The sequence below is a fragment of the Anas platyrhynchos genome, chromosome 7 (assembly GCF_047663525.1).
Source record: "Anas platyrhynchos isolate ZD024472 breed Pekin duck chromosome 7, IASCAAS_PekinDuck_T2T, whole genome shotgun sequence".
Taxonomy (NCBI): domain Eukaryota; kingdom Metazoa; phylum Chordata; class Aves; order Anseriformes; family Anatidae; genus Anas; species Anas platyrhynchos.
Genome location: NC_092593.1, coordinates 22,849,042 through 22,873,766, shown reverse-complemented (window position 1 = coordinate 22,873,766; position 24,725 = coordinate 22,849,042). Strand labels below are relative to the sequence as shown.

Below are 24,725 nucleotides of genomic sequence, written 5' to 3'. Positions count from 1 at the left end.
AGGTGTATTTAAAGGTAGACTTGTACCTGTTGTGGACTTCAGAAAAGGGATGGGAATTAATAGATTTAGATTCCCACAGGTAAATATGCTTGGCTCAGTGTCTGATAAATTAAAATTGGTATTCCTCTAGTCATTAACCTGTCAAAGTTACTCACCAGTGAACAAACTAAAGCTTCTTGGACATATCTTTCAAGTGGAAGAGTGTGTCTATACTGCTTTCCTCCCTGAAGTCTCCACCTTGTTATGTGTTATTCCTCATTGCACAGCCACCAAAACATAGAGTCCCTTTAAACTCTCTCGGTACTTGTCCTATTTAAACACCTACAGGGTCTGGAGCAGAGCTGTTTGCCAACAGGATACCTTGGTGTCCTTGTGTAGTGTCTCGGGGCTGCTCACGCACCCTTGTCTGTGTTATCAGGGCGCTGCAGAGCCCATGGGGTGTGTGCTATAAAGACAAAACCCATTCTGACATGCCTCTGTCAAATACTCAGGCTGTTGTTTCTGTCATGCCATAACATGTTTAAAAGTAATAATAATCCAAGGAATTGACACCTGTTCCCAAGCACACATGTAAATCCAGGAAAGTCCTCTGGTACTGGGAATGGGGTTGAGGGTGTCAGTGGGACAACTGAGAGCAGAATTTCAATGTCAGTCATACTGCTTCACCTGTAATCTGACCAGGTTTTACTACCTAGAGGTAGTTGTGAGAAAAAGTGTTGTAGTGCTAAATATATGTAACTGTTAACTGTTGAACTGATTTTTCACCAGTCATATACAAAGCCTGAGTAGTACCCAAGTTACATTTCTCCTGACTTACACTCTTCACAAATGAAAGCAGGTGAGATGACTTGCTAACTGGTGCAGTAATTAATCTTCAAGAGGGTAGGAGATACAACATTAAATTGGAGCTCAGGTTACAGAGATGAAATCAAATGAACAAGTTCAGTGTCTCTAATACCTTACCACTTACTCCACAAGCTGTCTAAGTACATCAAGAGATTTAATTAATTCTGAGATCCCCTGATCAGCTGCAGAAAAAAGACAAAACACAGTGTATGGCAAAAGAGCCCTAATCAGAGTGACCTGCTATGTGGTACCAGAATTATTGGTGTACCGTACATGCGCGCTGTTGATGACAGACTGTCTCTGTGCCAGGCTGTGCAGGAGCTCGGGGCTGAACTGCAAGTTCCTGTGCTCAGAAGGGCATCTGAAGGAACACAAGGAGGGCTTAACTGATCAATTTGTCAAGGAAAAAAAAAATAAAAATTACCATTACACTTTAAATATGAAAAGAGTTTCTCTTAAGATGCAAAGCTCTTCCAGAATATACAAGCTGTTTTTGTTTTGTTTTGTTTTTTTTCTTCAGATTAGCTGAGGTCTCTGTGCAGGCCACCCACTTCCCCAACACCTCTCAAGGACAAGCCCTGTAGCTCAGGGCCAGGTGGAGGAGTGTGCAAAGTTGGAAACTGCTCCAGGTCAGGAAGGAGGGCCTTCTCCCCTTTGTGGCATTTGGCCATAGGAGAGGTTTGCTCCTTCCTCAGCCTGCAGCTCAGCACAGAGCAGTGCCACGGGGCTCCCTGCCCCAGGCAAAGCTACCTGAGCACTGTGGGTACAGCAGGATCAACCCTGGTGGAGCAGCACCTTGGGGTCCTGGCTTAAGTACCTGCATGCATGGCTACTGTGAAAGAAGGGAAGGGTTTTTGAAAGATGCCATTTTCTGAGAGAAATCACCATGTGCTGGACAGTCTAAGTGGGGCAGGGTTTATTTAATTCTCTCTTCACTGTGTAGCAGCTGGGCTCACTATCCTAACTAATTTAGGTAGGAAGCTGTTTTTTATTCCAGTTTTTATTCAACTTGCAGCATGAATGTCACCAGCCATAGCTGATAGCAGTGGCCACTGCCAGGAAGTCATCAACACTTCTGTGTTTGCAGATTCACAGCACTCCTTATTATGACTGCAGCCCACATAGCAGTGGATCCACACAATTTATTCTGGAGCGGGAGGCACTTAATGCTCCGCTGTGTTAAAAAGGCAAAGTGGAAAAAACTGACCCTGCCTCCGCAGTTCCGGCAGCGGCTGTCACTGGGGAAGGACAAATTCAGAACCTGTGGCCGTGCGTTCTGCTAAGCTGCTGGCACAAGAAGCTTCCTGAGCTTGCAGGGGAGCAGCACATCTCCAGCACATTAGCACACCTCCAGCACACCTCTCAGTCAGTCCGTGTGCATGGTGAGGTGCAAGGATCGTGCATCACTGCTCCTGGGGACTCTTTGCTCCCAGGCCGCCAAGAGAGCATGCAATCTCTGAGGCCTACACAAGTTAGCAGGATCCTACACGCTGAACGATGATTGGTATGCTTTTCACGTGCTTGGTTTTGCAAGGAGAAGATGGCAAGATCTTGATCTAAATTCTCATTGATCTTCTCATTTTAGGAGAGCTGCGGTAGCTGAGAATTTGTCCTGTTTTCTACATCAGGTTAGTTGTTTAAGGACCAGGCAGAATATTGTTTTTTTCTTTTGAGGTTGATAAGTTCAATCCTCTGAAGAAGCTGTTGACTACCATTAGTAGTGGGTTCATTTGTTCTCTGTTGGACACTGTCAGCCAGCAGGGGTTTAGGCTGTTGTGTAGCTCCCAGCTCAATTATTTCTCAGGGCTCTTTGTTTAATATAATGGGGTCAAATTCAGACTGTAGGTGGCTGATGATTTCTGGTCCAATTTAGAATAGACTGTCTGTGAGCCCACCTTGAATCCAGTTAATCTCTTTTGTGAAATAAAGTGAAAACTCTGCAAAGTATTTGGTGTTTCAATCCAATATTTAGTTTTTATAATGTGAGCTGATTAACAATTTTTCTGCTCAGAGTGTCTCTGACTATATATTTATGCAGTTATGATGATAAAGAAACTATTTTTATATCCTATATTGGGAAGTCTTTCTGCTGAAAATGCAGAAATTAAAATAGATTTAAAACTCCAGTATCTACCACTACCTATTTATGAAACTAAAGTTTACAGTTAACCAAATGATCCTGATCACTGTTAGGAGCATGATTTATTCTTTCAGAAGCCACAGTACTCAATGGTTTGGCAATGTATAGGCATTATAGCTGACCAATTTTTTTTTTATAAGGTGTATTAAATTGTCACCTTAGCTGACTCACAACCACTGAACTGTACCATGAGCCTTCACTGCTCCAGCTCAGCCCAGGTCTTACTGGCTGAAGGACACAATGACTTTAGGGTGCTCAGGGCAGGGAAGTGTGTGGCACTTATCCCCGGGGACCATGCAGAAAGCGCTGGGGTTTCCGAACTTTTGCAGAATAAATCACTCTATTTATTTATGGTATGGCTGTAACAAAAGTCCTCAATCTTACTCTGTCTAAACAGAGTTGTGATGGGACTGCTTCTCTTCTTCTGGATTAAGGCTCTCTGATCCAGACTGTACATGCACTTGCATGATACTGCTGGACAGACACTGGCTGTTTATTGTGGGGCAGGAGAAAATGGCTGACATTTTGCTGAAATTACAATGATCTGGTTTTAGTTGCTTACAAATAGAGAGGCTTCATTTTAACAGTTATATAACTTTGTGATTTAGAGATACTGTTCAGATATGAAAAACAAACAAACAAAAAAACCCTGTTACCAGAGTAAGTCTGTTTAAAAACAAAGTAATAGAAATAAAGAATTCTAAATGTATTTTGAATTTGTGTTAAAATGATGGTCCATTTGCTGACTCCACAGTTGATGTAAAAGGATAGAAAGTATTTCCTCTTTATTTCCCCTTGTAGGCATCTTGTAGGAATAGACATAACATTGATTCTTTGCTTGTGAGATAAACATTCATAGTAGCAGTAACAGATGCAACTTGAAATCCAGGAAAGGAGGTAAGTAGGGAAAAAAAATACAAAGCTTACTATTCAGAAGGAAAGTGATATTTTATCTTTGAAAGTTATCTCCCTACTGAGTAAATAAGATGTCAAAACTCACTGTAGTTCTGTGTTGGTTTCTGTTCAGTTCTTTTTGAAGAAAATTTAATAAAAAGTTGAAACTGAGAAAAGACTATGAGGACGTGAGCAGTTTGTTTAAGCTATCAGAGGGCAGCAAGCTTGGAAAAACACTCAAGAAGTTTCTAGGTGACCCTATATTTAATATTTATATTTTATGTTTCCTCATTTTTTATCTTAATTCTTATCCCTATTCCCACAGTTCTACCTTCAGCATTTGTATTTGAGTCAGGCTCTAAAAGCCTAATTTCAGAATTTTGAAGAAACAATAAAAATTTCCTTCCTTTCACTTCTTTTTTTTTTTTTTTTTTTTTTTTGTCAGATAAGTCTGCATTTGTTGTCCTCTCACTGTTCTCTGCCATATTAACTAAAAATGTACTTCTATTGAAATTGAAATTTAAACCAAGATTTTTGTGCAATCTGCACCTAAAGCATTAGAAAAATACCCACTTGATTACACAGATAGACAAGGACATTTTCTGAGCTGGAAATGCTGTTACACAAATTGGGTGGAGGTTCTATTTCTCTTATGATTATGAGATAAAGATTTTACAACTTGTTCTTCTATGAATCTCCTTTAAGGATTAGAGATTGTGCGTTCTTTTGTGTCTGCAGAGACAACTGCGAGCTTTCTCCTTGTGAAAGCACAGAGCCCAGCTCATGGGCAATGCAATAGCTCGTGCTATGCAAACACAAGCTGGTGTCAGTACTGAAAATGAAGTGGAGCTCATTAGAGTTTTGCTGGCTGCTTTTCGTGAAGGCTTGTGAGAAAAAAATAAAACTAGAGACAATACTAAGGAACTGCAAGCAGAAGTTCCAGTAAGTGATACTCAAGAAGTACATCATAGCCTTAAGGGAAGGTGAGAAAGCAGAAGGTAAAAAGCCGGAAAAATCAAGTGTGGGACTGTGAATAAAATGTATGGAACTGGCAGCTCAGCTGAGGTTTTGGTAAGGTGTCTTAAGTAAACATTAATTAATATTGCATTGGCAAAAGAATGATCAGATGAGCAAGAAACTGGTTAAATAGGAGATAATTAGCTGAGCTGAATGGGAAAGTTATTGGGAGAACGGTACTAGTTCAAAGACTGACAAAATCTAGAATTGAAAGAATGTTTTCATGACGACCTTGCCACAAAACAGATGGCTTAATGAACTTTGCAGCTGATACAAATTTGGAAGGTATTGTTGTTTTGGAACAAGACTGGAATATTATATAGGCAGAATTGGTGTGGGTTGGGGGAGCAAGCTTTAAATTAAAGTTAATGTAACATTAAAAAGTATTCTGGGTACTATTTGGGATAACAAAAGATCATGTGAAAGTCATCCTGTAATCAGCTAGTGTATACAGCCCCAGCCACTAGTGCACTAGATCTGGTAAGAATGTAAACGTTTGATGCCCTCTCTAGATTTCTGCACCTTATTGTATTTCAGAATACAGGCATGCTGCAGGTGTACAAGGCTTGGCTAGCCTAGTAATAATAAAGCTGATGAGGATATATGATAGTGGCTTTGCATACAGAAAAGAAATAGAAAGAGGAAAAAGAGATGCTAATAGAAAGAGATTACTTTGGGCCTAGTTAAATTCAAATAGGAAGTTAGAAGGTCCATGCAATTCACTAGAAATCTGAGTTTTTAAACAACATTTTGCAAAGGGAGGAAGAAAGAGTACGGGAAACACGCACAATTTTCAGATGGATCAGTTACAATGACATGATTATTTCTGATATTACAGAACTGGCTTCAAAGCACTCTCAGTGAAATTTCTCTTAATTTAGCAGTTTGGTTAAATAGCAGAAGAATCTTTTGCTTAGGTGCTGTCTTCAGCTCCTATCAGAAATAAAAACTGACCAGTAAAAAGTATCCTAAAAGGATTGCAAAAAATCTTCCATCTGTGCACTGACTGGTATTAATTTTCTGAAGCCTTTCAATCTGCCTTGTCTCATAAATGCAATTCTTGAGTTACTAGTTCTACCTTTGGGATCCTCTACTTGTCTACCTTTAAGGCAGGGAGAATAGGGCTTTCTTGACTTCTAGATTTCAGTGTACTTTTTGAGAATGCTTAGGCAAACTATCTGTGTCGCTGTTTTTATTCATAGATACTCATGAGCTGCCAGACCTGTACTGCCCAGAGCTGTTCTTGGCAGGCACCTGAGAATGTCTCTTACTGTATACCATGGCTCTAGGGTAGAAAACATTCCCATGGGATTTCATATTTTTTTCACTGGTTTCTTTCTAGATGTTTGAAGAAGTGACAACGTCAAATAGCCAAAGAAAGTATTGATTCTGCAGGACTAGTATGGAGATAGTAGGCTACCCAAGGTGCCTTCAGCTTGGTAAAACCCTCCTGCCATTTAACTAATGGATATCCCCTTAGAAGAATGAGCATAGAAAGATGATATAGAAACTTTTATTTATTTATTTATTTTATTTTTATATTGTCAGCCACTTTAAAAAACAAACAAACAAAAACCACCTGTCATTCATATGAATCACTGAGTCACCATTCAGGCACTTAGTGGAGATAAACTTCTCAACTATCAGAAAAACTGCTGGACCTTTTGGTAGAGAAGATCATCCTCTTAAGGATACTTAATGGCTGGGTAGCAGTCTCCTGTGTGAATGTATCCAAGTAATTATAGCTTAAAGTTATACTAATCACTCCTAATAGAGATGGACTGTTCCTCCTGCTGTGTCCCTCACTGCTCCCAGATGAGAACTATCCCAACAATTTGGGATTAGCAAAAACACTTGTTATACTATTAGCTTCATAACTTTATTAATCTTTGATTATAGAACAGATGGATGAATCTTAATCATTCTATAATAGAAGATTAAATAGCTTAAATTATATCAGTCATATTTAAGTCTTTACTTAATAAAACAATAATTTAAGTTGGGTCATCAGTAGGGCTTGAACCCAGGGTCTTCAGATTAGCAGCCAAGACTTCCTCCATTAAAAGAGTAAACCCATTAACTGCTTGCAGTTGTACACTTGTATCCATGTACACTGGGCATTAAAATATATGACACACGCTGTGCCAGTGGATTACACATTGAATTTTGGGATTAAGAATTCCTAGGTTGCATTTGTGCCTCTCAAAAGGAGTTTTGTCCCTGATATATAGTAGACAATGGGAAATGGGTCAGCTGGTGATAGCATTTAGCTATATATTTGCATGAAGCTTCAGTAAGAGTTCTTGTTTCAAGAGACATTATATAAATGACTGATTCAGGTATATTTGGTTTAAAGACATAAAAGAGCCTAGCATTTGGATTTGGTGTATGTACTTTGAGATCCAGAAGAAAAAGTTATAGACTCCCATCCTGTCATTAGGGGCTGAAGGTAGCTATGGGAATACAGTAAAAACTGGAGGGATTGATCAGAGTATACTATTTCTTTCCTCATTTATTTCAAGTAAACTGGTTTACTGCAAGCAAAAGATTTTATACTTTTTTTCTCTGCATCATTTTTGTTGTGCTACCTAAACCTCAGGTAACCTCAGATACTGTTCGTGACCTTGGGGTTAACGCTGATTTGTACTGACCCAGAATCCTAACTGCAGCTTGTTAATGCCCTTTATCTGACACCTTATCCGTTGCCTTGTCAGAGACAACACAAAACTTTACTGAGGGTGGCAAATGATATCACTGACTGCAGAGAAGATGTATTATTCTCTGATTATTTAATGAAAGATCCAGTAGAGAAAGGTTCAACAAATTTCATGTGAAAAAGAGATCCTCAACCTTAACTGAATTTGAATGCAATATATTTATTATGCCAGCATTCGGCAAGCTTTACCTCAGTGACTGTGTGCACAGAATGCATTTGTTCATTTTTGTAAACAGTTTTGGACTAACAGAAAATGCGTGGCTATTGCTTGGCACTGTCAACATAGAGCTGCAACTCCAAGACTGAAGGTTGAAGCATGGTAAATTAAAGACCATCCACTGACAGGGACTTTCAGAATATCACCTCCAAAAGCAAAAATTCCAAGAACACCCTAAGGAATGTGTTTGGCCCTAGCTTAGTGGGACAGAAACTACTAATTCCTCATCAAAAATGCTCCGTGTCACATCATGTGGCTTCCTTGGGGCACCTAAAGGCAGGTCAAGCTCTAGTTAACTCTGGAAAACTCACAACAAAAGGTACAATTGCACAATAGCTCCATAGCTGTATATTAAGTGCTCTAATTCTGCAAACTATGCAACTTTACCTATCAATCTTCCTCAAAACTTTACCTACATACTTAAGATTAAAATTTTATCTGGAGATGTCATTTTATTTTGCTGTGAATCAGTACATCAGCTCTTCTATATGTGCACTCAGTTGCTCCCTGAAGAGAGAGAAACTTAGCAGTAGTGTTTATATTTCCTCCTCATTACACTGTAAAAACCCTTGGAGAACTGATACATTGATTAGCACAAGTCAGAAGTGCATCTTTGACTTGATCAATACATTTGTGTGTTGCGGACTGGCTAATGGCAAGTGTCAGAGTGCCCACCTGTTTGAAATAATTGCAGGATAGAAGCATTAACCTATTGAAAGAGTGCATTTATTGGGCACAAAGAAAAATTTATGATCTTCAACTATACAGTCTGTGCAATAACACTGACTGCCAAGTAGAGAAGAGATAGTTCAGCTATATTAAAATAGCAGGTAAATCTGGAGTCTGGGGTTTGCTCCAGGTATTTAAAGACCTGAGCAGAGCATAATGAAGGAACAGATGTACCACTTCAAGCCAGTATGGTACATGAGTAGCCTCAAAGGAGTGTTGGAACACAAAATGAAAAAGGTACAACTGTGATCAAAAATATATATCCAAATGTTCAGAAGATACACATGCCTGCTTAAAAACACCCCCTCTATAACATCTCCAAAGCTTGATATATACGAACTATAGATTTATTTCATGTCACTCACAAAGGATAGGGTACATTTTTATAGCCTTGTAAATTATTTTATTTTTAAAATAGCTTTTTCGGTTGACCTGAAACACTTTGTGGATTGTTTTTAAATATTCTTATACTTCTGACTGGCCGTGTTTCTCATTTTGAAGTCACAAAATGGAGGAGGAACGCTTTTATTTATTTATTTATAAATCCTGTAGACCAGTAGCTAAAATTCTCACGAGATTGTTACATTCCCTTATTGGCACTCAAGAATGTTTTCCAGGAAAGCACCTAACCATCACTGTAAGGTTGTTCTGAGATGAACTGTTTGCTGCTGCTTCTATTCTATTCCAAATGGACTATTTATATTCTCTAAAGGAGATAACTATTGTCCGGTGGTTCGACATTGCATTTGTAGAAGTAATGTCTAATTTCTGGTACACACTCCAAGAAAAAAATACACATGACCTTCAAAGCAGAACAAAAAATGCTCAGAGCAGGAAAGCTGCACAGAGCCCTGAGGTACTTGGCCCACCAGGCCTCCCCACTGGCTTTACGTGGAGGGGATGAGATGTCCAAATGTTTCCTGCCATACAGAGATGGAAAGGGAATGACTTCCAGCAACAGCTAGCTTATGTTGGACTGAGCTACCATAGATATTATACCTTGGTTTTAGGGCTGAGTCCTGCAATTCTAGAGCTGCCAAAGCTGTATCACTACAGCCTGGGAAACACAGATTGCAAGAAACTAGCCACCTCAGGGAAGTGCACAGTTCAGTGCTTGCACCCTGAGTGGGTGTCCTAACTTCCTTCAGAGGGGTCTGACCCATAAACGTTGAGCTGTTTGATCTGAAATCAACTCCATTTGCCTTGCTGCAAGGGGATCTCTTTCCATTTTGGAGCAGCTAAGCTAATTTTTTCCATAGTCTGTTCAAGACTTGGCTCAGAGACCATAAAGTTGTGGCTTTCTTCTGGTGTAATCAGCTGGATCACCTTACCACTACAGGACAGAAAGACTAGGCCTTGAGCAACTACCTCCATTTTCAGTTTGAGTATCAACAGAACTTAGCTCTTAATTTTGTCACATGCCTTTGAATAAGTGACAGACATGAGTATTTGAGGTCACTCCCTAGAACCTGATGCACTGAGGTTTTGTACTGGTTCCATGGAGATGGAGGTAAAACCTGGTCTTGGGAGGAGCTGTCTTAGAGGTTAAGTGCTGCCACCTGACTTCAGACACAGCACCTTTCCATTTACACCTTGAGATAAGTGAAGGAGTAACAGGGAGTTTCTCCTGCTCAGTATGTGCAGTGTTGAGTTGACAGAAGATGTGTACTTTTCAGGAGTTTTGGGAAGTGCTTTTAAATGTTTCTAACATGCCTGGAAGAGTCTGAAAGCATTTTATTTATTGAGGACTAAGATTGGTAAGGGTGTTTTTTGTTGTTTAATTCCACAAGTTATCCTATATTCTTTTCATCCTTTTTAAAATTTCTTATAGTCTTGCTAAAGCTAGCTGTATAATTAAGAGAAACTTACCCTAACGTTATATTTTAAAAGAATACTAAAGGAAAAGATGCTACTGTTGTAACACAGAAAATCAACATAGGGCTATTATTAACAGCATGTAGTACTCCTGCAACCCACAAAGGTTAAGAAAAAAAAAAAAAAAGATTTAAAAAGATGGACTTCAAACAATGATTAAAGGAGAGCACTGAACTGATAAAGCAACCAAGTGATTTTTTTCCTCCTTAATTTGGCTGCTTATGTGAGAAACCTCTTAAATACTAGTGTTAATCTCACTCTCTTTTCACTAGCTGTAGGCTGATGCATTCATTATTAAGCAAAAGCCATCCCTTTAGCAGTGCTGTGGCAAGTGCCCCTATTAATTGAAAAGTGCCCTTTGGGACTCGCTCTCAGTACAACACCAACTGGTTGCCCCCGGTAAAAAGGAGAGCTCCAGGGTTTGACGTTGCCTTTAATTAAGTGTAAAAACATTTCAGGAAGGTGGTGATAAGTGGCCAAAAGCAACTACATCCTGGGCTTCATCACTGAGCTAGATATGCCCATACACGTTGAAAGGCCTTCTTGTGCATTCAAGAAGAGCAGTGTAAGGTAAGATGCTGGGTCTTTTGAAGTGTTCATCCTTTGTCTTCGTAGTAGCATATCTAATGCATAAGTTGTAATACTGGCTTAAGATACAGTTGCTTCTATGAAGTTCAATACTTCTTGGATGTTCTGCCTTACAGTAATAACTTCAGATGGGAGCTACGTTGTACCAGCAGCTGTAGAATCTGTGATGCATCTCCTGTGTCTCAGCAGTTTTCACAAACTTAATAAAACCTGGCACTGATTACAAGGATAGAAAGCTCTGAGCCTAGAAGGTGTGGTTCCTAATTAGAATATGCCCATTCTTTCCTCAAATAAGAGGAGATGGCTTTCAGTTTGTCACGTATGCACCCTTTGGTTGTGTTTCTCTGGTTGCCTCTGCAGTTTGGTATGTGCACACTGGCATCATGTAGTGCCTGGTGAAGACCCTGACAGTCCATGTTGGAAAGCAGTAAAGTGTACAGGGAATTGTAGCTTAAAAACTAAGTTTAGAAAAAGCATGGTGTAAAACACTGAAATGCCCATTTTATTGGTGACCATGGGTAATATCAGTCCAAGGTTTGTCAGTGCATGGACACGGCCCCTAGAGCTTGTGGGAAGGTGGAAAGGGTACTTGAAACCTCTTCTTCAAGAACAGGAAGATGTTACCAGTTTGATGAACACTGGCTATGGAAAGGTATATTACACACGATGAAACTCCTATGTAGATATCTATGCTCTATGTATTTAGTGTTTGCCTATAGCACTTAGCTGTTCACATTCTCCTGAAGTTAGTGTATACAGCTGGAAGTTGGTGATGTACATATGGTAAACTTCACTCTTTCTCAGCCTGTGCCATGTAGTAGAACCTTATATTGTAACATTTCATGATGCTTTCTTACATACGCCTTGTGTGACTCCCTAATATCACTGGATGGATGGTTCCAAGGAACCACGATGAAGGTTCGGTGTCACTTTTATCCTTGCCATTTGTTGTGTGAGCAATTGTCAGTCTGCATGATGTTCACCTGAACTGAATAAGGAATCATTGTCATAGGGATTTTAGAGCATTACAACTTATTACTGCTATTATATTCATACTGTAAATCTGATCCTTTTTGGATGTGTCCTATATAATAGAATCTTTCACTACATTATTTCACATAACTTCTAAGCAGAACCCCAATCCTACTGGGTGGATGTTTCCTAAGGAACTGGGGCAAGTGCTTATAAAGACTGCCATAGGAGTTTTATAGAGTTACCGGTGGCTGTTGTTAATGTGTTCAGCTTCAAAATTGCCTTTAAACTATATATGTGGATAGGCTAATAGAAGGGAGATCAAATCTGAATTAATTTTTGAACACTTCAGAAATGTCATTCTCAGAAAATGTGGAGTACTTCTCTCTAAGCAAACCTTTGGAAAGACTTAAACTCTTTAAAGTACTGCTGGAGCATCAATTATTTAAGCTGCAAGATACTTCTGAAGTATGTGTTCATGAGGATTATTTTTCTGTTTACGCGTGAGAGTACAATGAAAAAATGAAGAGACTTATTGAGGAGAATACAATAAACACATACCAAAAGCTCAAATTTAACCTCAAGACTTCCTATTCCTGGCACTTCCTGCTCTTCTTGCAAATCTTTTGGCTCAAACTGTACATATATCTAACACCTTTGGAATCTGCATGGTTTCTGACCTGGAAAAACTGAAAAGTGATGAACAAAAATTTTTGTTTACTTGTGAAATTTTGTTTTTCAATGAGTCATTTGCATTGTTGCTGAGATTACCAGCAAACTGAGAATGGAGTATGTCACATGCAACTGTATTAACTGTGAGACCATGCTCTTCAATAATTTTGTAGAAAACTTAATCCAGGTTTTGTAGGGAATCAGATATTCTCTAAATGTTGTCTACTGCACAGTTTGGCAGAGATGTCCTAGCATAGGTCATGCCTGTAAGAATTCATGTATATATAATTTATTTTTTAAAAAAAAAAAAGATGGACTCAATATTTCACATTTTTTTTTCTCTCTTAAATTAAGCAGCAAATGGACTGCTTGAGCCAGATGTTTCTCTGATCAAAACATATACTATAAGATTTTTTTTTTTTTAAAAAGGTGCTATAAGTGAGACTATTTCTGCACACAGTAGAGAAATAGATTTATCATGTACAAACAATTTCTCTTTCCCGATTTCCATGTGTTTTTTTTAGCTTCTGAGCTAAAATATTGACCAGACTGAACATGAGGCATGCACTCTTGGTCACGCTTCTAGATCCAAGGAGGAATGGAACAGTTGAAAGTCTAGAATGAAAATTAGATGCTTTACCCCTTCTCAATCATCAAAAGCTACTTGAGTTTTGTAGAATATGCTGCATGGGCTGCAGCAGATCTGGAGACAGTGGAAGCTTAAAATAAAGGGCCTATGATGTCTGTGCCCTATCTTTTACCAGGTGAGCTGCTCTGCCAGGGTTAACTTCAAGCTTTTAACATGGATGAGGACAACCTACCTCAAAGCTGTAGAATAAAGGGGGTGGCTGAACTGTTTTTTTGTTTGTTTTTGGTGGTGTGGTGTTTTGTGTTTTTTTTTTTTTCTTTTTTTTTTTGTTTGTTTTGTTTTTGTGTGTGTGTTTTGGGTTGTTTGTTTGTTTGTTTGTTTAGGTGATGGAGCCTAGTTGTTAAATGTCCAGCTACCAATATAACTCACTGGAGCCTTAGAGAGGGGTGACTGCAAATGCAGGTACCCATCAGTCTGGTCTCACAGGCTTACTGGAAGAGCTTGGTCCCATCCTCAGGATAACTGTACGCTAAGGTGATACCATTCCTTAGGAAAATTTATTTTTCAGGCAAAGATCCGTTTTAGGTCTGCCACTCTGGTTTGGTTTTGTTTCTTTTTCACCCAAGGCCATTTTCAGCCCAGCCATAGCAACTCTGAAGTAAGCTGCTTGAAAAATAGATGATGGCAAATGTTCTCCTGGATAACCTTGGTCAGAGATACAAATTGGCAGTGCTGTTCTTGTTGGCAGGACTTCCAGTTGGTGCTAGCTATCACTGGGAATTTTCCTCTCTGCTGTGCTCCAGTGTTACATTCTGTGCAGTGGTAGGGCTATCAGTCGCAATTCTATTTCCATTTCTCCCCAGCATGAGAGAAACAACCAGAATCCTAGCTTGCAATCTGTCTCACTAATGCTTAAGCTGGTGTTCACAGCCCTAAGGGCTTGTAGGTGATTTAATTACATTCATTTCATAATTTCAAGTGATGGTATTTTGTAAACATTTTTAATGCATCATCATTAATATGCTAAGGAAAGAAATCTATTTCTGCCAGGAAAGAGGAAATAAATCTTCACTATCTCTTTGGTCCACTAGTTTACATTTAGAATAGAACACCTTTTCTGAAAAGCTGTTGGAGACATATGCTCCCATTATTATCTCACAGTGATTTATCACTAACTCTAAAATAAACATTATATCCAAGTTACCTGCTTGCTACTGCCCTTCCTATGCTGTTTCAGAATATCTTAAAGGACCAGCATATGTACACTGATGTGGGATTCTTGTGTTTTTTCCTTTATTTTTGGTCTGCACTCAATTTTTGTATTGCTGCCACTCTTTTTTCAGCAAATTGTATGAAGTAAGACAGAGGGAAACAAAATTGCTAACTGCAATCCTTGGTAGAGAAGGTGAAGTGCTGCATAGAAAACACTTCTGAAATGTCCTGATTAGAAGGATGTTGAGCCAAAAAACTTTCATGCTGCAGGGGAAAGGAAAAACTCACTGAAATATAAGGTGTACTATGCTGTTAAGGCTGAGAGGATCTTGTTGTCTGCGTATTTGGAGCTGGGTGAGTTGGTGTAGCTCTCAATAGCTTGGAACAGGCACAGACTATGGTCTAAATTGTAATTCTGCTGTAAACTGCCCAGAATCTCTGTTTGCAATCTGGGGCATCTACTTCTCAGCCATTTGTGCAAGTAGTGAATAGCACTGTTTCCAGTGGCGGTAAGAAGGCAGCATTTTCTTGTAGCTGGAAGAGTTTTTTTGAGGTTAAGCAAGACAGAGCAACAGAAAGTGTGAGGTTGGAGAACTTATACAATTGTGTGGTTACATTTTAAAAGGAGATGACCTCTTGAGTACTCCCTGAAGAATGAATCTTTTTTTTAATTTTGTTTTTACAAGTTCCAAATGGCAAATCTTCTAGTTCTTGCACCCTGTCCACAATTAGAGCTCAGCTGAGGAATTTGGTCAAAATATGCATCATTGTTCCAACCTGAACAATGAGAGGAAGGAGGCAGAAAGGTCACTACTCAGCCCTTCATTACTGTCCTGTTAGCTCCTTTGTTTCTGGTGATCACTACTGCAGTAAAATTTGTTAATAGCTATATGAGAGAAGCTAGCCAAGCCAAGGCATCTCTGCTCTTTCACTAAAACCTTCATCCAATGTCAGTAACTTTCCCTTTAAGCCTGTTTGTTAAATGTCTTAGGCAGTGGATTAATCCTGAACACTTAAGATAAGTGTCTTCCTTTTGGAAAGGCTGACTTAGAATCACAAATATTTGTCTCTGCATGAAACTACTAAATCGTGTTATATTCTGTGCCTCCTGTGGTTATTTGGAGATTGTGCAGTAGCAAGACTGTACAGAAATTCTGATTGAAATATATCATCAGGTATAAAATGTTCATTGACTACAATGGAGACTACTGCTTTAGAACTATGGAGTAGCACTTCTTGGTCTTATAACATAAAGAATTCTTTTTCTTTTCTTTTTTTTTTAACCTTGTCTATAAACTGATGTATACGTGAATTCAAAGTGAATTAATGAAGAATTGCTTAGATATTTGCAAAATACAGAGTCATGAATGTTATATGGTCCGAGAACAATGTTGTGTCTCATTCATGGAAGTAAGCCTTGTATTGCGCATATATATATTTTTCTTCAATTTTTTTATTTTTTCAACATCTCTTTAGTTATTTTATCTGTTAACTGCTTAATATAAAATACAGACACCCAGTACAGAATACTGCAATAGTTTTTCCTGGCAAAAACACATGTATCATGCTAGAGGAGATGAGCTGAGGTTAAAAATAGTTAGCATGTGGCAGTGCAAGATGGGGGTTTGGGGCTCTAAGATCCACTCTAATTATTCACTAGGCCAGTATGCTTCTGTCATCTTCACCAATTCAGAATATCACTTGAAAAAACAAGTGACCCTCACTATCATACATAATGTGGCAGCTTAATTGGCAAGAAGGGGTGAAAAGTAGGCTAGGAAAACCCTTTGAGACTGATGGAGCATATTTCAGTGGCTTCATCAAGGTAATGTTCCCCAGGTGATTGGAGGCAGCAAATATTTCATGAGGAAAAATATAAAGGTGCTTCAGCTACAGAATCCAAAACAAATTATTACAAACATGGTTTTTAAGAGTTTTTCATATGCCAAGTATCTGGGGGAGGGAGGGATGATTAATTTTAATAACAATAATGATGGTGTTAGAGTACCTAAAATTGCTACCTAATACTTGCTTGCAGTGGGAGTTAACTAAAATAGGCTTCCAGTTGTAAAACACATTTGATCTAATCAAAGGAGAGAGGCATTCAATATGCATTTTCTTGTACATGTTAGCACATAGCATGCATGCTGTTTTGCACATGTGCCTAAACCAGAAACAATACTGACGTACCTTTAATTTCATGGTCACAGAGCCTATTGAAATCCATCTGGCTCATAAAAGCTCTCACTTTTTCAACATTCAATTTACAGTTCAATTCTATATACACTTTTAAGTGGAAAACAATGTAGTTGCTATAGGAAGAATTTAAACTAAAAAGTATCTCAAATTGAAGGAAGACATCTTTATTTTCTGTTATGTCTGGCTTTCTGGATAGCATACTAAAACTACGTAGAAAGGAGCTTCTAGAGTTTCTGGGACAAGTATTTTAATTCTGTAATGTAAAAGCACTAAAATGAAGAACACTTAAGTAGTCAAAGCTTTACTCTAAATCAGGTGTCCTTGTGTATGCCCTAAGCAGAGGCAGTTCAGTAGTTGAATGGACATGGCCAGAGTATTGTTCGTTTTTTATGATAGGACTATGAAAATCTGAACAAAGATAATGTCTATGTTACTGGAAAAAAAAAAAAAAAAGAGGAATTTGATCACACATCCATGGAGGGGAAAAAAATAAAAATAGAAGTTTTAGCTGATATTTATGATTAGTGGGCTCTGTCCTGATGTATCTGAAATATTTATGCCTTCTATGACTGGTTGTCATATTTTTCTTTCTTTCAGGCCAAAGCTTTAGGTATTTAGGAGTGTCATTACAGCAGGCCATGCAAAATCAGAGGTCTCCTCCTAGAGTTTGTCTTCCTAGAGTTTGTTCTTCTAATAGTTTTCAATACTGATATTTTTTTTCCTGAATCCAATAAATAAAAAGTACGAGGGAATGTTTCAATTACACAGGTCTGTCAGATTCCACAAAGAACTGAACATTTCTTAAACTGACTGCTGTGCTATATGTTAATTACTTATCACCAGAGAATGAAAGGCTCCATTAGCATCATCTCATGTGCACCTGCCTGCTAAAGGAATATGTATGCACAGGTTCTTGAGTCTAACCATCTTATTTGCAATCTGTTACTGAGCTGGAATTTAGTTAAACATTTTGAAGATGTACGAAATAGCTTGTAGAGGAGGCACTGGTTCTTAAGTAATTGGCAGCAGCTCTAGCTCATTAGAATAGCCTCTCGTCTGACATGCCAAATGTGCCCTGTGTTGAGCTGTTCAATAATCAACAACCAATCGTTTCTCTTCTCACATCACTCAGCATGACAAATCAGTGATATTAACCACATGGGTTAAGGCCAATGCCAGTCATTGTTTACATCTCAGGTTAGCCAATTCTCTTTCAATCAATACAATGTCTCTAAAAATACAATACGAATAGACTGGTGTTGTAGTCTTCATAAAAATCATATGACTTCCCCACATCTTAAATAGAAAATGCAAATGGTGATATGAAAACAGTTATGTTTAACTTGAAGAATGGTGGGGGAGAGATTGGGTTGTTGAAAGGAACCAGTTTTCTGATACCCCACTTACAGGAGATGCCAAAGCCTAGAGTTTCAGAGTGTGTGGTTAAGAGGCACATGGGGAGGAAGTCCCCTAGCTTTTATCACACAGAGTCAGCTTGTTGTTCACTAAGTGACCGGTGTTAAATAGCACAATGCTCAAAGAACTGCTCTGCATCTGTTGCTTCCCACTGGTGAGCACTGATTTTAATCTGCTGTTGTGTATCTCCTATTCAGTTAGGTTCCTGTCAACCTCACAGCCTTTTCTGGTCTTTAATAAGCTGCATAATTTAGTCATTTTATCACCTCAGTGTTTGCCTGTGCTCAACATACTGGGAAGTATGGTAGGTGACACAATAGTCTTCAGGCAGTACTGTATGCTGCCTTGCTGTGCCACCGTTAGCTGTGAGAGCAAACATCTGCTTGCTCCTACACACAGCATACTCCTTGTTGTCTTTCAGTTTTGATGTAGAACAACTGTGCTTTTCGTTCTTTCATTTCCTAACTTCAGCAAAAGCATATTGTAATAATGCAGCAATGAATCAGAGAGAAATATTTATCAGAGGCCACTCAATTCCTGCATTCTCCTTATCTTATTGCTACTTTTGTAAGCAGTTCTGATGGAAATCCAGAAAGAACTGTGACTATCACAAACTTAAAATGCTTGCTGGTGATATGCCTGTATATGTTAAGCATACCAAACGCTGCTGATTCTGTTTAGAGAGAGCTGTAGGCTGAGTGGAGCAGGGTGATGCACTCTGAAGATGGTTGGAAGGACTTGAGTCACATTTTTGAAGAGGGAGGGTGGAGGAAAAAAATAAGGAAAAGTAGCTGGTAATGCTAGGAATTACTTGATTGCTCTGTTCCTAAGCAATGTGTAAGACCTGACAAAGAGGTGTTTCTCTTGTTCTACGTGGGACTACCTGGTCAATCAGCAGGAGCCCCTCACTGAAGCTCAGGGTCCCTTTTTCCCTCTTCTCTCCCTTTCTCCCTCTGTGTTTTATATAGGCATAGGAACTTCATTTCAGATGTTTTGGTAGTGTCATGCTTTGTCTGAATTTTGACTTTATCTCCTGCTTCATTTGTGGTATGAAAAGGTTTTGTTATGCTGGTTTTGGTCACTTTTTTTTTTTTTTTTTTTAATACAGAAGTTGGTAAACATCTACACACTATATTCAAATTGTATATATTTCTATAGTGTAGACACTAGATAAATTAAAGGACAGAATACAGGACACTCACAAGATTTAGTAAATATGCTTAATGTCAGTCATTAAATATATATTTATCCAGACTCCCTCTGGTCTGTCTAGGCATAGCTCGAGGCTGTCTTGTGCAGTACACACCGTACTGCTCTAGGCCAACACAGTGGGGGTGAAGTTATTCACTTATTATGGGAATTGCAAAATATAGCTATCCTGACCATCTCAGTATATATTTTCCTGTGCCTTGGCAGGCTTGGTCATTTAAATGTCTAACCATTTTTTTTCTCTTAATGGCTCATTTTATATACAGTACATCATTGTGCCACTGACCTTTTCTGTTCTGACTTGCACTGATGACATCACAAAAATGACAAGATTACCAGTAGTGATGGAAATAGGTGCTTATTATTGTACAAATTAGCAAAGAGCTGGCAGCAACTGGAACAACATGATAGGCAACTGTCTGCTCTAGTACATACGAGGAGACTGCGTCCCAGCCATTGAAAATTGGGGATCAGAATTCAGTGACAAAAGGCTGTTTGCCCAGGAGCCAGCCACCCTCGCTGTGGAAGCATCTAGATGAAAATGTCTGATTATCATCTATTAAAACATGGAGTTAGAGCTATTAAATAGCCAATATTTACCAAATTCAGTAGATAAACAGCCTGTTTGTGACAAATACCTCCTGTTTTAAATGTGTTTATTCATGTTTTCTAGATTGAACTTCAGTCCTGACTTCTGTGTGGAACCTTTCCACTCATTTTAATTCCTTTATTTAATTTGTATATTATAGTAGGTTCTGACATGCTCTAACTGTATTTCATAATGGTTTTAAACTTCTAATAAGATTATAGTAGTTTTTCACTTTTAATTGAAATACATTGGTACTCCTGAGACTTTAATGTTGACTTGCTATAGTAATTTTATTAGGCCTGTAGCAGAGTTTTAGTATATACACACACTCCTTTTTAAAGATAAGCATATTCTTAGTGCCATACTGAATTGGGGTTTTGGATTCATAACTATCCAGCTTTACTAGCACAGAGCTGTACAGTGACTAAAACAGTTAAATGGATGTCAGGTTAGAGATATGAAAGCTCACAGAAATGAGTAACTGTGTAATCATGCTCTGTGGTGAGAATGAAAAAGATAAAGTTGCTACTCATATAACTATTTCTACAAAATATATACCTGTGATGGTATCTGTGACTACCTTTCTGTCAAGTTGACGTGCCCATTTCTATCCACTTTTTTTGATCCTAATGGAGTGGATGGAACATAGTAACCTTAAACATCACTCAGAAATATACGGACTTAGTGATGGCCTTCATAACAGTGTGCCATGCCATGTTTCTCCTACTGCTTCTGGTGCTCTGAAGATACCAGAAGTATCTATCAGTATCTACAGTCACCCTACCTAGGTTGGTATCTCCTTGAGAGACATCTTTGTACAGCTGCTCAAATGAATGTATTATATGTCAATGACATATGCAACAAGGAAGAAAGCAAGGGGTTTTTGGAGAGACCAGCTTTAATGTAGACAGATTCATCTTTTCCCTAGTCAGTGAAAATGGAGAGTTATCTTCCATGTTTAGTTCCTATTTCTCAAGCTGTTAAGTGAATATTTCAGGAGTCTCAATTCTCCATGAGTTTTCCATTATTTTTTCCTTACCCTTCAGATAAAAATTTGCTAACTGTGACTATGCAAGAGACGATGAATTATTTTTTTTAATACAGAAGATGGTAAACATCTTGTTAGTCTTATTGCTAACAAGACTGGTAAGACCAAACAGGGAATTGCTATGAATCATCAGAGTACTATAGCTAAATGCAAGGTGTAATCCCCAAATTTCTGAAAGCTAATAACTTCCAGAATATGATTCCAGTCTCCATACCTGTCTTCCTGAACTCAGTCAGAGTTGCTCTCAGTTAAAGTATTTAAAATAGCATGTGTGGAAATATTTTAATGCTAAGTACTTCAGCCTTTCATTCTATATCTGACAAGAGATATTTGTTTGTGGCTGTGTTTCTCCAACATGCTCTATCTAGGCAGCCTGAACAGGCTCGTTTCTCAGGCTAGCACTAGGCTTGGAGATCCCTCATTGTATTTATGTCTTGTGAAAATCCTATTGCACTGTCAGCACTTAACACCATATAATAACTCTGAAGCCAGGCACTCCCATCATGGGCCAGAAGTCACCTCTATTGATTTCAAATACAGTGCTTTTATCTTTGCTCCATTCAGGAAAGAGTGTGGCTGGGTCACCCTTACTATGTATATCATTTGAGTTATACAGGGAAAGTAACATGTTGGAGGAAACTCTTGTACACAGGGAACATTGTTTTATATTCTTCGAGCAGTGCGCATAAAAATAAGAATGTTTTTCCCTTTGAAAATGAAATAATAGTCCCATTGAAATGATAGACATATTGTCACTACCTTAAATGTGGGTGGGAGATGATACATTTTCCTACTCAATTTGTAAGTGGATTGAGCAGCTGGTTAATAGATACTAGCTTTCATTAATGGAAACTAGTTAATAATTAAGTCTTAACCCCAAATAAACCATATGCAAAGTAAGCAAACAAGTTCAGTGATGAAGACAGTCTTTAACAAGTCTAGTTTGACCAGGTAGAGTTAGCAACAGATTCCATGCATTGAGGCTATTGAGGACAGCAGATATTTGACATTGCACCTAGCTTGCTTTTCAATCAATCTGCCTGAAGTACTTGACTAGATTAAAGATGGGAGGTGTTATTAAAATAAATTAATAAAAACAAAAGGAAAGACATCAATGTAGCAGTAGAACCTTAAGTCACAGGCAGGCATTAGGCATGGCTGCTCATATCAGGACCCAGATGCCAAACTAGAAGATTCACAGTGATTCCCACAGCAGCATCTGGCTTTTTGGCAGCCTATGCACTTGGGCATCAATGACTACGGATTTGCTTCTTAGTCTTCCAAACTGTTGGACAGCAGTGGCCCTTGGCAAAACCATAGAACCCTTTCCTCCATAGCATATTTCACATAGCATTTTCCTTTTCCTAAATAAACTCCTCACTGCCACATAAGCAAAAAATAACACTGCCTAGTCCATTAATACAAAAAAATAATTCAATGTTGTAAAAAGGAGGACCTTTTTATAGCTTGCTTCTGTCCTGTCTCTGTGTGCATGTTGCAGATCAGCCACTGATCATGACTGTTTAGAATGACTTGGGAAATATCCAGTGCAAGTATGCCCTGCCTGTAAATGAGAAAAGGGCTCAAAGTGCATACATATCTTGCATTTACTTAATGGATTTAAGCTAGTAGTATGTCAAAGGAAAATATGTTATGCTGATATATAATGAAGCTCTCTCCTAAAGCAAGTTACAGTAAAGGAGGGAATCACTATATTTTCATTCTATACCTTTCACCAAAGGCTTTTACAATGATATTAAATATTAACTCTGTATAGGTTTAATCCCAAGCCACAGCAGCAGCCTTAAGGTTAATAGTCCTTTTAATTAAAGGATAAGTCAGTTATTGAACACAGAAGCTAATCACGAAAGGATTACCACTGAAAATGAACATAGTCTGTGCAATTAGTCTGATAATTAAGACTTAAGTACTGGACAGAGATCAAAGTGCTTGTAATCTGCAATAAAGTTCCTAGAGTTGTAAGGATTTTCAAAATGTTAGCTTGTGCTTTATTGCACCTTCCATTTATTGTGTACCCATGATAGCAGCAAACACATTTTCCCAATGGATATCAGCATGTATAACTGCAACAGCTGTTACTACATAAGCCTGGTGTTTCTCACAATATGATTACTCTGTCAACGACTACCATAAAAGGTGGCATCTGTATTCATCAAACAGAGTTATCAATAAATGTAAAGCCATACAACAATTAGAGATCTCCAAGGAAGAACAAATCCACCCGCCCCCCCCCCCCCAAAAAAAAATGTCAACTACACTATTTAATTACTAAGATTGTTAATCAATAAAACGCCTTCATAACTTTTAATTAAATTTTTATTTGAACTGGATGTTTAGAGAATCTGATTCTTTGTTTTCGTTTCATTTAACAGTTGTGCTACTAAAGTACTGGTGGCATCTGCGAGCAACCGGCCTCGGGGGGACACTCCACGTCTGTAATTGCATTTTGTCACCTACAGAGGGTGTTAAGAATCTTGTTAAAAATAAAGGAAATAGTTAAGAGACATCTCACTGTAGCCATTATTATAGTGCAAATTACCAGGTAGAGCAATCCAGAAGCTGTCAGGAAAGGTTAGTAAGAAAGAGTGTCAGGAAATCAACCATTCAGCAATTCATCATGGCCTAACGCTAGCTCTAAAATGAAAGCTTTAAAACAGCATTGTTTTATGAAGTAAGGGACATTATCTTTTTTTTTTTTCTTTACAGCAGTGAATAAAGATAACAAGGAGAGTGGTTCTCTTATGAAAGATATAAAGACATAATGATGAAAAATGACGATTATTTTATCACACAAATTTGCAGGCAAGGTAAAAATGAGAGAGGTTGTTACAACTGAAGGAGGCCATTGCTGTATATTATGTCTCCTTTATTTTTATTTTAATTTTCTAATATGAACCTGATTTTGCAGCCTTCGTTAAGGCAAAAACTGGCAGGCTTTCCAGGTCACTAGTCTGGTTTCTGAAGGCTCTGTAAGACGTCACAAAAACAGAATAAATTTGCTTTGCAGAAAATTTTAAAAGCATAGTATTGATACTGGTTGTAACAAAGATTACCTTTGTTAGGGGTTACTGGAAGAGTTTGCTAGCACTTGTCTCACTAACAAATAAATGTCATCTCCCTCTTCCTTTGACTTCAGGACCTAGCTAGTCAGTCAACATCTTTTGATGTTGACTATTGAAGATGTGGACTGCTCTGCCACAGCTTCCTGCACACCCCTCAACATGGGCAGAGTGACTAATCCCCAGTGGGAATACTCATGTATCTTCTGATTGTAGCTGGAGGCACTAACTCCTGTTGTGTGTTGGAGGAGATAGTGCCAGTAAAGCTGGAAATCAGAAAATGTATCCGTGTTTCTCAGCAGGGAAAAAAAAAAAGAAAAAAAAAAAGGCTACCTAGATGTTGTTTCTACCTCTCCCTAAAGCTTCCATGACTCCAGTAGGACTGTGATGGTGCAGGGAGTAATGATACTGAGACTGATGTTTCAACTGCAGGTCTCTAGAGCTGAAATCAGGACGGTGCAAGAATCCCTACCACTTCACGTCCAATCAGTGGCCCTATGTGAAATGATTTTGTGCTGTAACCGCTTTACTGCTAGGATTGTGGATATGCAGTCAACATCTTGAGTTGCACAAATTAAAATAATTTGTCCCCTAATTTAAGATTAAATGATTTAAAATTACTCTTAAACTAATATATACATAAGCACACGTATATCTTGATACTTTGGGAACAAATGTGTTTAGGATCTCTTACTTTAACTATGCTGACACTAGAAT

General features: G+C 38.4%; 1 long non-coding RNA gene across 1 annotated transcript; it reads left to right on the top strand.

Annotated features, from left to right (window-relative positions):
* The first annotated feature begins 10,150 nt into the window (after window positions 1-10,150).
* On the top strand, window positions 10,151-23,453 carry LOC106015149 (uncharacterized). The gene is made up of 3 exons (XR_001186970.4): window positions 10,151-10,316; window positions 10,893-11,004; window positions 23,322-23,453. It is a non-coding gene; the product is annotated as an uncharacterized lncRNA (long non-coding RNA).
* The last annotated feature ends 1,272 nt before the right edge of the window (window positions 23,454-24,725 follow it).